At 37.7% G+C, this 14,388-nt stretch overlaps 1 long non-coding RNA gene across 1 annotated transcript; it reads right to left on the bottom strand.

Moving 5' to 3' along the window:
* Positions 1-3,277: 3,277 nt before the first annotated feature.
* On the bottom strand, positions 3,278-5,223 carry LOC146906206 (uncharacterized). The gene is made up of 2 exons (XR_015020539.1): positions 4,973-5,223; positions 3,278-3,565 (listed from the first exon to the last, which is right to left on the bottom strand). It is a non-coding gene; the product is annotated as an uncharacterized LOC146906206 (long non-coding RNA).
* Between the last annotated feature and the right edge of the window lie 9,165 nt (positions 5,224-14,388).

Raw genomic sequence — 14,388 nt, 5'->3', positions numbered from 1 at the left:
ATCCGAAGCTAAAGAAAATTCCGGGTGAACACTCCTTTTCTGAAGTTCCAAATCAACACTTTGAGCTTGTACAATCCTTGAACGCAAATCACATGAGACTTCCAAATTATACAAACAAATACCTTCACCAACTTCTGTGACTCCAAGGTTAAGGTCACGAACTTTTTCATACATCTTACAAGCGTGCATCATCACTTCAGCTTGAACTAAAACTTTGCGACTCAAGGCATCCGCCACGACATTGGCCTTTCCCGGATGATACTTCAAATCAAAGTCAAAGTCTTTAAGATATTCCATCCAACGCCTCTGCCTCATGTTCAAATCCCGCTGATCAAATAAATATTTTAGACTCTTGTGGTCACTGAACAACTCAAAATGCGCTCCATACAGGTGATGTCTCCATATCTTCAAAACGAAAACTATAGCCGCCAACTCTAAATCATGAGCAGGGTAATTTTTCTTCATGCGTATTGAGTTGCCTAGATGCGTATGCCACCACATTATTTTCTTGCATAAGCACTCCCCCAAGTCCTTTAGACGATGCGTCACAAAATACAACATACTTCTTTTCTGGGTCTGGTATTGTCAAAACAGGAGCTTGAGTTAACTTCTTCTTCAAAGTCTTAAAACTCTTTTCACATTCTTCATCCCACACAAAAGGCACTTCTTTCCTTGTGAGTCGAGTTAGAGGCAAAGCAATTTGGGAAAACTTCCTGATAAATCGCCGATAATAACCCGCTAATCCCAAAAAGCTTCGAACTTCAGACACATTTTTCGGCCTAGTCCAATTCTGAACGGCCTCCACTTTTGACTGATCAACTGCCACACCTCCCTGAGAGATTACATGGCCCAAAAACTTGACCTCCGACAACCAAAACTCACACTTGCTAAACTTTGCGTAAAGTTGTTTCTCTCGGAGAACATCCAACACTATCCTCAGATGTTGAGCATGCTCCTGCGGACTCTTAGAATAAATCAATATGTCATCAATGAAAATAATGACAAATTGATCCAAATACGGTTGAAAAATCCTGTTCATATAGTCCATAAATACCGCTGGGGCATTGGATACACCAAAAGGCATAACTAAGAATTCATAGTGCCCGTAACGCGTTCTGAAAGCCGTCTTAGACACATCCGAAGACTTAATACCTATTTGATGATATCCCGATCTAAGGTCAATTTTCGAAAACACGGACGCTCCCTTAAGTTGATCAAGTAGATCATCAATTCTTGGCAGAGGATACTTGTTCTTGATGGTCACCTTATTCAACTGACGATAATCAATACACAACCTCATGCTACCATCCTTCTTCTTGACTAACAACACCGGTGCACCCCAAGGAGACACACTAGGTCTTATGAAATGTTTTTGAATGAGCTCTTCAAGTTGGGATTTCAACTCCTTGAGTTCCAGAGGAGACATTCTATAAGGCGCTACTGACACTGGTTCCGCTCCCGGAATTAGATCAATTGAAAACTCAACTTCCCTTTCTGGTGGTAAACTTGTAATATCGGCCGGAAAAACATCTGGATACTCGCTGACAATAGGAATATCGCTTGGACTCAAATCTAATTCTGAAGTTACGGTGAGCATAACATAAAAACCCTTATCTTGAGCACAAATGAAATGAGCCATCTGGTACGTGTGCTTAAGCAGTTCTGATAAGGCTATTCCTTCTACCGCATCACTAGTTGGTATGTAAATAGTCTTCTCTGCACATCCTATATACACACGATTGGCTGACAACCAGTCCATACCCAATATAACATCAAGTTGCTTCATCGGAAGACATACTAAATCTATATAGTACGTCTTACTAGATACAGTGATGGGACAATTTTCACAAATATAGTTCGCTACAATACTTCCGTCCGTGGCCGTGGTTACTTTCATAGGGGGATTTAATAATGAAACAGACAACTGAAGAGCTTCTACACATTGAGATGAAATGAAAGAACATGATGCACCACAATCAAATAAAACATTAACAGGATTCTGGCCAAGGAAACACGTACCACGATCAAATCTTCATTAGCTTGTGCCTTCCTGCCATCCAATGAGTACACCCTTCCTTTGCTCATCGTAGAACTTACACCCTTACCCTTGTTCACTCTAGTTGGACAATCTGCCATAAAGTGTCCTCTCTGGCCACAAGCATAACATGAATCATCACCCATTTTGCATGGTCCAGCATGAGTCCTTCCACATTTCCCACAAGCGACATAAGAGTTAGATGAAGCCATCTGCCTTCCCTTCTGAGACGACCACTTCTGAGGAGACCCCTTCTGAGGAGACCCCTTTGGCTTCAACTTATCATGATGCCTATCTACGAAATTACCTCTTCTTCTATCAAAGGACGCGGTACCCTCTCTGACAGCCTCCAAACTGTTGTGCACCATCTCATCAAAATCCGTTACCCTTTGCCCACTAACTACAGCATAGAGTTCCCCCCTCAAAGCATGCTTATAATGATTGACCTTCCACATCTCATTACCCGCATACTCATTGTGAGTAGAGTAATAAGATAATTCCTCAAACTTCTTCGTAAAATCTGTCACCGACATATGACCTTGCCTCAGATGGAGAAATTCTTGCTCCTTCCTGACCTTGTATGGCAAAGGTAGGTACTTCTCTTTCATCACTTGCTTGAAATTCTCCCAATTCACTAATACTCCATTTGACACCATTCTACGTCGAGCAGTTTCCCACCAATCCTGCGCTGCACCTCGAAAAAGGTTTGTTGCAAAAACCACCTTGTCCTCCTCAGTACCGTTAACCATCAGAAAAATCTTTTCCATCTGCTTGATCCACCTCTTAGCTTCAGGTGGTTCACCACTACCATCGAACTCCGGCGGATGGTTCCGATTAAATTCTCGAAAAGTAGGATTTCCTACAACTGGAGGTGGTTGGGGTACTCCCTGACCATGATGGGTATTTGCAGCCCACTGCTGATGAGAGTGAGCGTTCTGCTGAATCTGTTGCTGCATCAAAAGCATCATCTGTTGATTCTGATGCAGCAACTGCGCCCACATCTGAGCATCAGGGTTAACATTCTCCTCTTCATTCTGATTAGCTCTTGCCCGACCTCGTCCCCTTCGTGCTCCAGACATTTTCACTCTAACTGCCATATTTAAGTCAAAGTGATCAATTTTAACCAAATATAACAATGAGGACAATATCCTAACACAAAAGAACGACTACTTGGATTGTATTATTAATGACCCAAAGCACGATCTGAATCGACCAACTCTGATACCAAAATGTAACACCCAATTTGAAATTGTCTAGAATAATCAAAAGAGTGTTATATAGTGATACTGAATACATTAATTATACAATACGGTTTCGCTTCCAAGGCGAACATCAAGATACAACGCTACCAAGTCATATGTTACATTATTACACACCAAGGATTTTTCCTTCATAAGTCTAATTACAACGTTTAACAACATTCTTAAATAATATAACATATGCATCTATAGATCAACTTCATGATGGTTTCTTGCGAACTCGGTCAATCCAAAGCTTTTTCCTTACCTTTTCCATGAGTAACCTGAGAACCTGAACAAATAAGGAGTTGGGTGAGACATAATGCCTCAGTGAGTTCTATCTATCCCTAGGCTCGTGATAACCTTGGGGGAAAAACCTATGATTATCACGTGCCTAAAATACAACCTGTCGGTTGATTATACGTGTGTGGTTTTCTTAACTAGACGGTGGTTCATGCTAGGGCCGTCATAGTTCTTCTCAACTTGTCATAGGTTAAACTCCCTATATGTGTCATGGCGGTTAAAGGGTAACTAAACCGCTGTGCCAAGATTCGCTCTATGCGTCAAGGCCTAACTAATCATGATCACTTTAAAATTCTATGTCGAACGATTAGGGAAACCTACGTTCGTTAACGACAAAGTTTCTTGATCTTGCTTCTAAACTTGTATATATAATAAACATTGCTTTACATACATAATCATATACACTTATACTCAAACTTAAGTTAGAGGTTTGTGTTGAACAAACAATAACATCTGAATTCATTTTATGGATTAGTCCCGAGTGGAGTAACCCCGGAAGTTCATCCTTACTACCGGTAAAATTGCCTTGCAAGGGCGTACCGGACTCCCTTAGTGAACGTGCGGGTCCCTTACGGCTTATCCCATTCCCCTTGGAGAACCTTTTGTACCCAACCTTGGAAGGTATACAACAGACACGACACCTTACTTCTTAATAATCTTATTCGTATGATTCTCGTCTTATCTTACTCGTGAATAGATTCCTATTCGTTATTCTTCTTGTTAATAAATCACAAAACTTAACTATCTAATTATCGATATATAGATCGAGGCTCTAAATTCTCTCCCTTTATCATAGTGTATAGCTTGCTACCCCTTCAGGACTTAGCTTTCTCTCATGTCATGCTTTGCCATCACCAACGAATACTTGCTTCACTCTTTTATTCTCAAGAAAACATTTGAAAGCCTATGCCTTAGGACATTGTTATGAGGGGTTCACTTATAAAAAGACTGTCCAAAGAAAGCAGCTCGAAGAACGACCAAAGGCGAGAGGCGAGCAAACAGTGCAGTGCTGCTCTGACTTACTCGCCTAGGCGAGTACAAGAGCTCGCGAGGCGAGCTGCCTTACTCGCAGCTGCGAGTAGAAGGCGAGCAACACCCCCCCTGCGGCCTTCGAGCTTCGCTATGGCGAGCAACTTACTCGCGAGGCGAGCTCTAACAGTCCAGAATCACCCAAAATGGTGTTTTTGATCAAAAGACCTCATATACAAGTATCCCAAAGCATAATATGACCCTTAGGAACATTTAAACCTGTAAAAACAGTCTCAAAGCAAGTATCCTTAAGCAAAACAAGCATCACATGAAAAGGGCAAATGAATTATATGTATAACCCTAACTAAACAACTACTCTCTCACAAGCAACACACAACCCATGGAAAAGATCTATCTAAGAACTCACCTTAAATAAGTTGGAAACAAGCTCAAGTTCTTGAAGACAAAGTCCTTTGAGCAAAACCCTAAAAGATAGAGAAGTGTGTTGGAGAAGTTGCTCCCAAATTCTTGTTAACACCCTTAACAAATCCTTGTTTAGCTCTAACTTATGGAAGATTTAGAGAAGATTGGATGATTTGGTGTGAAGATTACATGTAGAGAAGAGTAGAGGAAAGAAAACTCTTAGAGAGAAGGGAGAGCAAAGTTACAAACCCTAGAGAGAGAAAAGAAGAAGGTTATGAAGATTTTGTGGTTCTAACCCACATAAAAATAACACCTCCACGTGAAAAGTCCAAAATACCCCTTGCCACACTCGTACGCATTTAATCGATCCAATTAATACTTCAGTCTCTAAAAAGCGGGATGTTACAATGAATCAAAATGGGCAGAATGGGCTACTTGCTCGCTGCGGCGAGTGGGATTGCTCGCTGCGGCGAGTAAAACATGCTTCCTGGAGTCTTGAAAATAGCTTGCTCGCGAGGTGAGTGGATTGCTCGCGGTGGCGAGCGATGATGTTCATAGCTCGCGATGCGAGTGATGGTGCTCGCTGCGGCGAGCGATCAATGTCAGTATGGCCAGAATTATGTTTTTCTCAAAATTTCACCTAATCTCTTGGTTCTAACATCAAAACATTAGCTAATTATCACCCTATGCAATATCTAAGGTCTGTACTCAAGTTTTACATCAATCTAACAATTTTTCATGGTTTAATCATCAAAATCGGTCTCAAACCCTAATTCTTAATTCTCACAAAACTCATCTTAAATCATGCTAAATCCATTTCTCAGAATCATAGACTTAATAATATTGAAAGTTAGTCTCACCCTTACCTTATAACAGATGAAATCGCAGCTCTCCAGGTCTCCTCTTCTTCTCTTGACTTTTCTCTCCTTTTCACCGAAAACTGATCGTACGTTCTGTCTTTCTCTCAACCTAACTCCTCGATTTATAACACCTCTTCTATTCTCTCTATTTCTTCTTTCTTCCACTAAACTTTTCTAATTTATGAAACAGCCCCTCCTCTAAATATTTATTTTATTTCTAAATCTTATATTATAAAATACGTCGCAATACTTCATAAAATCTCTAAAAATCACATAACTCCTCATAAATCTTATAATCTTATAATTCACTTAAATTTCATGAAAATCATATAAATCACGTAAACCTCATAAATCATTTAAATCACATATAAAGTATATAAATATATGCTTAAACTCATTAAAATAATTAACTAATTAAGACGGGCGTTACAAAAGCTCTCTAGAATGCAAGCACTCAAATAAATAATAAATAATATGATCTATAAGTGAAGAGCAACGAATGCATCTTAAGAAAACTACCATGTTGCAATGATGCCAACAAACATCAATAAGAAGGACATTGTAAAAACAAAGCGAAAGAAAATGTTGTAGTTTAATTGGTATTTAAGACGCAAGTGAATTCATGTTACAATTAATTTTTTAATTTCTGTCAGAACAAAAGTGGAGAATGACTGAACTATGGCTTCCGTTACCACCGAATACGGCCGCTGTTCTCCTTTATTTGTTTCCTTTCTCTCACGCGATTTTGAGGTTTCAAACTAGAGATGAACAGTAACCTGATGAATCAACCAATTCTCTCTGGAGATTTCAAAAACACAGATGAACAATAACCCGATTTAATCTTTGGTTGCTCATAACTTCGATCTGGTACGATTTAAACACTGTGGTCAAGATCTGCCATTTCCTCACAGTGAGTTTTCGGTTGATTCTTGACTGCTAGGTTTGTTTCCAGTTCTGTTTTTGTGTGGTTGAGGTTTTGCTGGGTTTGACTGGTTCTCTGTTGGGGTGTATTTTTGTTTGCCAATTTTGATCATTTCGATTGGTTCTATGTTCGATTGGTTTCTGTCATTGTTACTAGTTGTTGGGTTAAGATTGATTCGGATTTGTTTTTATGTTTTGTGCTGCGATTTGTGCTTGTCTTGATTGTGTGAGTTCTGATGGCTTCCAACACTCTACAGTCGAGGGTTACAAAATCGTTTGCTCAAGCTCTAACCAATTCATGCAGCATTCCTAATTCACAATTGCCTTAGCCTTGTTTGAAAGGTGAGCAACTCTCAATAAGAATTTCTGAAGATGAAGTTTTGGCAGCAATTTTAGACTGTCAAAATGTCCTTTACGGGAGGTCCACTCTTCCAAAGGGTTCTTCCCCGGTGCATATTTTGGACTTGAAAGAAAGAATCTCAAAGTTTTGGAAAACTAAAGGTCCGTGGTCCATGGTTTCATTAGGTAAAGGTTACTTTGAATTTGTTTTTTCATCCTTAGATGATCTAAGTGTTGTTCGATCTATTGGTGCTTGGAATCTCTCACCGGGTGACCTTCGTACATTTGCTTGGACTATCAACTTCAATCCTCACAAGGTGCAACAAACAATTGCTCAAACATTGATTCTCCTTCATGGTCTTTCTCGAGAATATTGGCGCAAAAAAACATTGTTTGAAATAGCAGGGGCCCTAGGAACTCCTTTGGCACTTGATGAGGTAACTAACAAGAGAAATTTCGGTCATTATACTAGAGTTCTAATAGTGGTTGATCTAACATTAGAGATGCGTGAAATAATCCTAGTTGAAAGGAAGGATTTTGATTTCTATGTGGATGTTGAGTTTGAAAAACTTCCCCCATTCTGTAACTCATGTCAGATTGTTGGACATTCTGTTAAGAATTGCAAGTATCAAAGTCCCAAAGTGCAGCCTATTATTAAGCCTACTGCCTCAAATGTTGAGAAGGTTGACAGCGTGATCATACCACCTGCAGGCTACGCTAAAAAAAGTGATAGATTACAATAAAACTGTTGTAGAAATAGACCCGCTTATTGATGATATAATAAGATCTAGGGAAGTTACAAATGTTAGGTTTGTGGGATTAAACCATGAGGAAGAGATTCCTAATATCTCTGTTGGAGTGGTTAGTGAGCAAACTTTGCAGGTTGATGATTCTGTTCTGGCTGAGACACAGAATGATGACCGACATCACAACAAATTTTCGGATATGCTTATTGTTGGCCCTTGGGGTGATACAGTCACTGATGCAGATTATATTCAAGATTTTCCTTCAAGTCAGGAGGACTTTGGTAGATCTATGGTGGTGACAAACCCTAATTTGTCGAACTTTAGCTCAAATGTAATTCATGACATGCAAGTTTTAGGGCTAGTTCCTAATGATGCCCAACAAGTTATGGAATTTTTAACTGAATCCTGGTCTAACATGGCTCAAAATGATAAGAGTGTTGATTTGGGTGGAAACACAAATCAAACATTTCAATTGGTGGTTCCGAGAAAGTCAAAGAGCAGGTTAAAGAAGCAACAAACCGAGGCTAACAAAGGATTCAAGGTAGGTGCTTCGAACGGTACCCCACGCTAGCTCGTTGGTCTGTTGTTGTTCCTTATGCTTTTATTTTGTTCCTTTTGATTTTATTTTCTTGTTTCCCTCTTTTTTGTTGATGGTTTTGGCTTTAGTACCCCCTCTTCTTTTGTACTCATTTTATTTCTAATATTAAAAGATAAGATTAGGGTGTTGCGGCAGGTTACCCCTCTGCATCCTGTCTTTTGCTTAAATTTTTTTTTCTAATTTCCATTTTATGGAAGAAAATGATGAAAGATTTGTTGGAGTTTTTATATTCAATACCATTCGAAACAATTTATATTGATGGGTATTTGTGTTGGCTGCATTATTGCTAAAACAAATATCCTCGTTCTGTAAGTTGGAACCAATGTTCTAACATGTGGATAGGCATCTCTGCAAGATGCTGGATAATGTGCTGGATGATGATTCAACATGTCCATTTGCAGTTGTGATACTTTTCTTCATGGTTGCGGATGAAGAAATGTATGTGTGGTATCTCTCTACCTTGTCTGAATGGTCTAAGATTTGTTTTAACAAGAAATAAATCCAAAGGGCGAGATTGTTGGGTATTTGGGTATTGGCTTCATTGTTGCTAAAACAAATACTCATGTATGTTGGATACGATGTTCCAACATCTTGACATGGTTCAGTGTGCCCTGTTCAAGTGGCTTGGTTTACGCAATCTTTATCTCAGTAAGGAAACCACGCCCTATTTCTTGTTCACCAAGCAGCGCGTTATTGCCAAGAATAAACTGGAAGATTTGTTTCTAAAATATAAACAATATTTTAGGATTCCTTGATGGTGTGTATGGAAGTTCCTAAAAATTTTCCTACTTTTTAGGAGTTACCATACTTGTAAAATATATTTTCAAAAGAGATTTTAGAAAATATATTTTCTGAAGAATATTTGTTTCAACATATTTCTGAAGAGAATATTTGATACAAATATATGTTTAGCCTATGACGAAAATGCCCATGCGTTGAGAGGCTATATAAGGAAGACTTGTACCTTAGTTTTATTTACCAATTCAAGAATATTGGATTGAGTCTTTAGGGTTTCAACTCATGCTTTATTTGTGAGCCTCTCTTTGTATCACCTTGATGCATCGAGATGGACCTTTAGTTGAGTTGTAATGTATCAAAACCATCGATTTGTAAAAGAATAGATTTTTAGGGTTTTGAGTCGTCTTCCCTGTGTGTTCTTCTCTTGTATCGTTTGTGATGCAAGTCTATGACAGGTTACTGTGTTCACTGCTCCGAAGTTGTGAAGCAAGGAGCTAGGTAGCTTGTGCACTAAACCAAAGTTGTGAAACAAGGTTTAGTTGATTGTGTTGGAAGGTAACTTCTACTTTTGTTGTGTTTGAGGTCTGATAGGTCACTGGGGCAGTGACTGACCATTAGGATAGTGAGATGGGATCTCAGATCTAGGAGTTCCTAGGTTGAAGTCTATACGGGTAGGTCCTAGGTCATATAGTGTAAACGAGGAGTTTGCTAAAAGCTATTGAATAAGGACTACACTACTGGATTTCCTTCCTGGCTTGGTAGCCCCCAGATGTAAGCTTGTTGTGCTGAACTGGGTGAACAAACTCTCTGTGCCTTTTTACTTTCCTGTCCTTTATTTTGCTGTTTGTTTATGCTTTCTGCTTGCACGATGTTGAAACATTAAACAGAACATCTGCCTTCTGCGCATCTGGAATTAAAACATCACATAAAAACAGCTTATAACTAACGTGCTAAAATTCTACATCTGTTATATTTGCCTTGATCTGTCTGTTTTCTGCTAGCTAGATGTTAAAACATCTTACTCGACATTCTGTTCATAACATCGTGTAAAACACATGAAAGGTAGTCTGCCAGAATTTCATATATTTTTGATTCAGTTTTTAGTTTTTTTTCTTTTTAGTTTCAACAAATAGACAAAAACTTTTAAATATGATTTTTTTTATTTGAAAAAACTTATTTTTTTATACAAAGATGTTCTAACAAAAATAGTCAACCCACGTGAGTATTTTGTCTTATTTATATTTATGTATAAATAATTTGGCATACCGACAACAAAAAATCCTTGATGATTAATTGAAAATAACTTCTGGAAAGCAATGTTATCATTTAAAATCCCATCAACTTCCTCCAAGTCATGCCATCTTATGTATGCTTCCCTCAAAAACTTGTCTATATAGCAAGTTGACGTAATATTTTTGCATCAAACAAGATAAGTATTTATAAATCGTCTCCTCAGGGACTAGTGCGATATCAAAGACCGTTCAACACAAAATATCATTTTAAGTTATAAGCGTACTTGTTTGTTTGTTTAAACTAAATGAACTAATTTGCAAATAATAAAATGGAGATTAATAAGGCGTTTAAACTTGTTAGGATTAGAGTTCCTTAATCAAGTGTCGCATATAACCTAATGATCATATACGGATTCTAGATTTCCTTTGATATTATCACGTATCCCTCAACAACATCATTCGTGTCCAAACAATATCGTGAGATCTCTTGTATCGTTCAATCGTCGATGTCTTAAACTATTGAATGATCCAAGAGTCGTTCTTATCATTCAATCGATGATTTCTCAATCTATTGAATGATAAGTAAGCATTAAGTTTGGATACAAAAGGTGATTATTAAAACATCCATTCCATGTCTAGAATCTATGTTTTGATAGATGTTTATTCTAGATCTAGATTCAAAAGCATTTTTCAATCACTAATAATTCAAACATGAAGATTAAAGTGCAAGAATAACATCAATATCAAATAAAATGCTAGAACCATATATTTATAGATCAAAAAGATTACATGTTAACTTAGATCAAGTACCTCTAACCCCAACAAAGGAGATTTAGCTACTCATTGTCATGGAAGCCTTGCAAGAATGGATTGAAGAAGAAAGATTCATTACAACTTGTGATGTCTCAACAAAGGAAGAAGAATCCAACTTCTAATCACTCTCACTCTATGAGATCTAACCCTATTTCTCTCTCTAAAAGATATTACAAGTGAAGACTAAGAGAAAACTAAGAGATCATAAGATGTCTTCAACGAATGGTAAGTGGCCTATTTATAGAAAAATCTGATCTGCATCAACTCGCCTCGCGAGCTCCTTCACTCGCCATGGCGAGTTGAAGTTTCTTCACCATTAAGTTTTTGCCACATCACGTCTAGGGGTTAGACCGCCCTTACTCGCCACTGCGAGTAGCTTTGCTCGCCTCGCGAGCAATAGGGTGCTTTATGTTTCTTTCTTTGTTCTGATGCTCGCCACTGCGAGTTGCTGAGCTCGTCTCGTGAGCAAAGGGGTGTCCTCTGTTTCCTTCTCGCCTTGCTGATCGCCGCTACGAGTTGCTGTGCTCGCCATTGCGAGCTGGATTGCTCGCCTCGCGAGCAATGGGGTGCTTTCTGCCTTGTACTTTTTCTTGGTTTTCTTCTTTTCTTAGTGTCTTGAAGTCAAATCCTACACAATTGGGTAAAGTAAGATATATAAAGCGTAATAGGGCAATTAACACTTATCTCTTAGCTTTTTCCTCAATAACTTGCAAAGCAAGCAACAAAAGTGCCTAAAATACAACATTAAATTAACACTTCTTGGCACTTATCAAACTCTCCCCAACTTAACTCTTTGTTTGTCCTCAAACAAAAGATTGAAAATCAAACAATTTAATAGGACAAGCCACAAGTACAAAAGGCTTTTGAAAACTTTTTCAGATGACTGATTCAAAGTGAATGCACAGGCAAGTCTAAGTTTCCAACCAATCTCGAATTCTACTACTAATATGATGTGAGTCCTATGTACAAAGTTCATGTCAAATAGTTCTAGTCAATAATACATTTATTCACGAACCACACCTAACACACTTCTTTGTAAGTAGATAAATAATTAAAATCATATGAGTGAGGGTTATGAACACGCATCCGGCAATCAAGTTAACATTCCAATCAAGTTATTTGTCCATCCAAATATCATTTCAAAAGGCACAAAAACATGGATCAAAAGGCCTTTAAAGGTTGTAACTTGGCTTGGCTACAAAAGAAAGGACATTTGTGGGTCAATTGAATTCAAATGGCCAAGCATAAGGGAACATTCCTTCTATTCACATCCAAAAGATAAATTTACAAGATTCCCCTTAATTCTAAACAAACCCTTGGTGTTTAAACATGAAACACTTTGATATTGACAACTTATTCTATTTTTGGATTTTTATTTCTTTTTCTTTTTCTTCTTTTCTTTTTCTTTTTCATCATGTACACATTTCTTTCTTTTGTTGTATTTAAAAACAATGTTGCCTTGATCAAAAATGAAATTACACCCATTTACTTGACAGATGATTTACATATACCTTTTTTCCCCAACTTGAATAAAAAAATACCCTATCTGAATGTTCCCCTACTCTATGGCAAAAGGGACAAATAAACAATGAAGGTTTAGGGTTCAACAATTAAAAACATTTCAGAGTCCTTAAGTGCGTCAAAAATGAACTGGATTTTGAAAAACTTAAGGGCAAATTCATCAAGCATTGTGCTTATGAATTGACAGTTTATAATTGAGGAATCCGATTCATTTGGCTCAAGTGGGTTAACAAATACTCGCTCTTCTCACAAGGTAGGCTATTTGTGGTCAAGTGTGTTTCACTCATTAACAAAAATGTGCCTTGATCATTACCATGCCTTCACACAATTCAAAACAATTATTAGATTTAACATAAAATGACCGAGTTAAACAATGAATGCCGGTCTCCTTGCATATAGTACAACACATTTGATGTTTCCTCACTTTTCGGCTAGAACTAAGTGGTTCACAAACAAACATATTATTGCGGAGAACTAAATGGAATGAGATTTACATAGAGTACTCGTTTCATATTCGAGTAAAAGCCTAGAAAAACTGGAAACTTGTACCTTGGTGATGAGTCAATATTTAGTCTATTTTTATGCATTATTTAGTTTATTTTTATTTAGATTTAGTTTTATTTTATTTAAATATTATTTCCTTTTTGAGTCTTTTTACTACAATTGCATATTTTATATTTTAGGAAAGAATATATGGTGGAAGGAGCCTTGGAGCACAAGAAAGGAGTCTGGAGCTGATTTGGAGCGAAAATACGAAGATTCGTAGACAAAAATAAGTCTCCCCCAAGTCAGAAGCTTGGCACGGCCCGTGCTAAGGTTGGCATGGTCGTGCCACCTCCCAGGATTGCTTTTGCTGCTTTTGCTTCGAGGCCAAGTTACTCTGTTTTAGTTTTACCGAAAAGCCCTTGTAATAGCTTAGATTTTAAGTCGATTGTAAAGCTATAAATAGAGTAGCTCTCCACCACAAATATTCATCTTTATTCTTGGAATCAATAGTGACAATTGTTTTCTAAATAAAGTTCATCTTTTATTTCTTTATTATTTTATGCCTTCTCTCTTCTCCCCCATGTCTACGATGAACGTTAGTGAGTAGACTTCTCTTGTCTTGGGATTGTTGGATAAGTCTAATGAAATAATCCTAATCGAACCAAGCTTTAACCCTAATTTCATGTAGCCGTAATTTCTAATTTAGATTCACCGTTTCAACATGGATTAACCATTATCAAACCGTAGAAGCGAAAGTGGAGGGTTTGATAATTGTTAATCCATCATCCCAAATATCAATTCATAAAGCGAAAGCGGAGCTTTGATATTGGAACAAGTGAATCTAGACAATAATTGCAAAGGCAGCGAAATAGTCTTTGCAATTATTGAGACATGTGTAGTTTCAATCCTTATAAGCTTCTTCTAGTAATCAAGTCAGCGAAATAGGCTTGGTTACTAGGGGTAAACTCTCACCGGACTTTTACCGGAAAGGTGAGGGGCTAAAGGGAAATCGGTCTTTAGAAATTAAGGTGCAAAGCATGAGACTAGAAGTTAAGGTTTTGGCTAGTGAAGGATTTGTCATTAGGATGAACCAATAATCCCAAGACACTTTTACTTTATTATTGTTATTTTCTTATAATTAAAAATCCAAACTTTATTCTCGAAAC

This window comes from Medicago sativa, chromosome 7 (assembly GCF_051527215.1).
Source record: "Medicago sativa cultivar Bolivia chromosome 7, Bolivia_mono, whole genome shotgun sequence".
Taxonomy (NCBI): domain Eukaryota; kingdom Viridiplantae; phylum Streptophyta; class Magnoliopsida; order Fabales; family Fabaceae; genus Medicago; species Medicago sativa.
The sequence above is the reverse complement of the archived record's forward strand: the minus strand, read 5'-3'. Positions and strand labels throughout refer to the sequence as shown.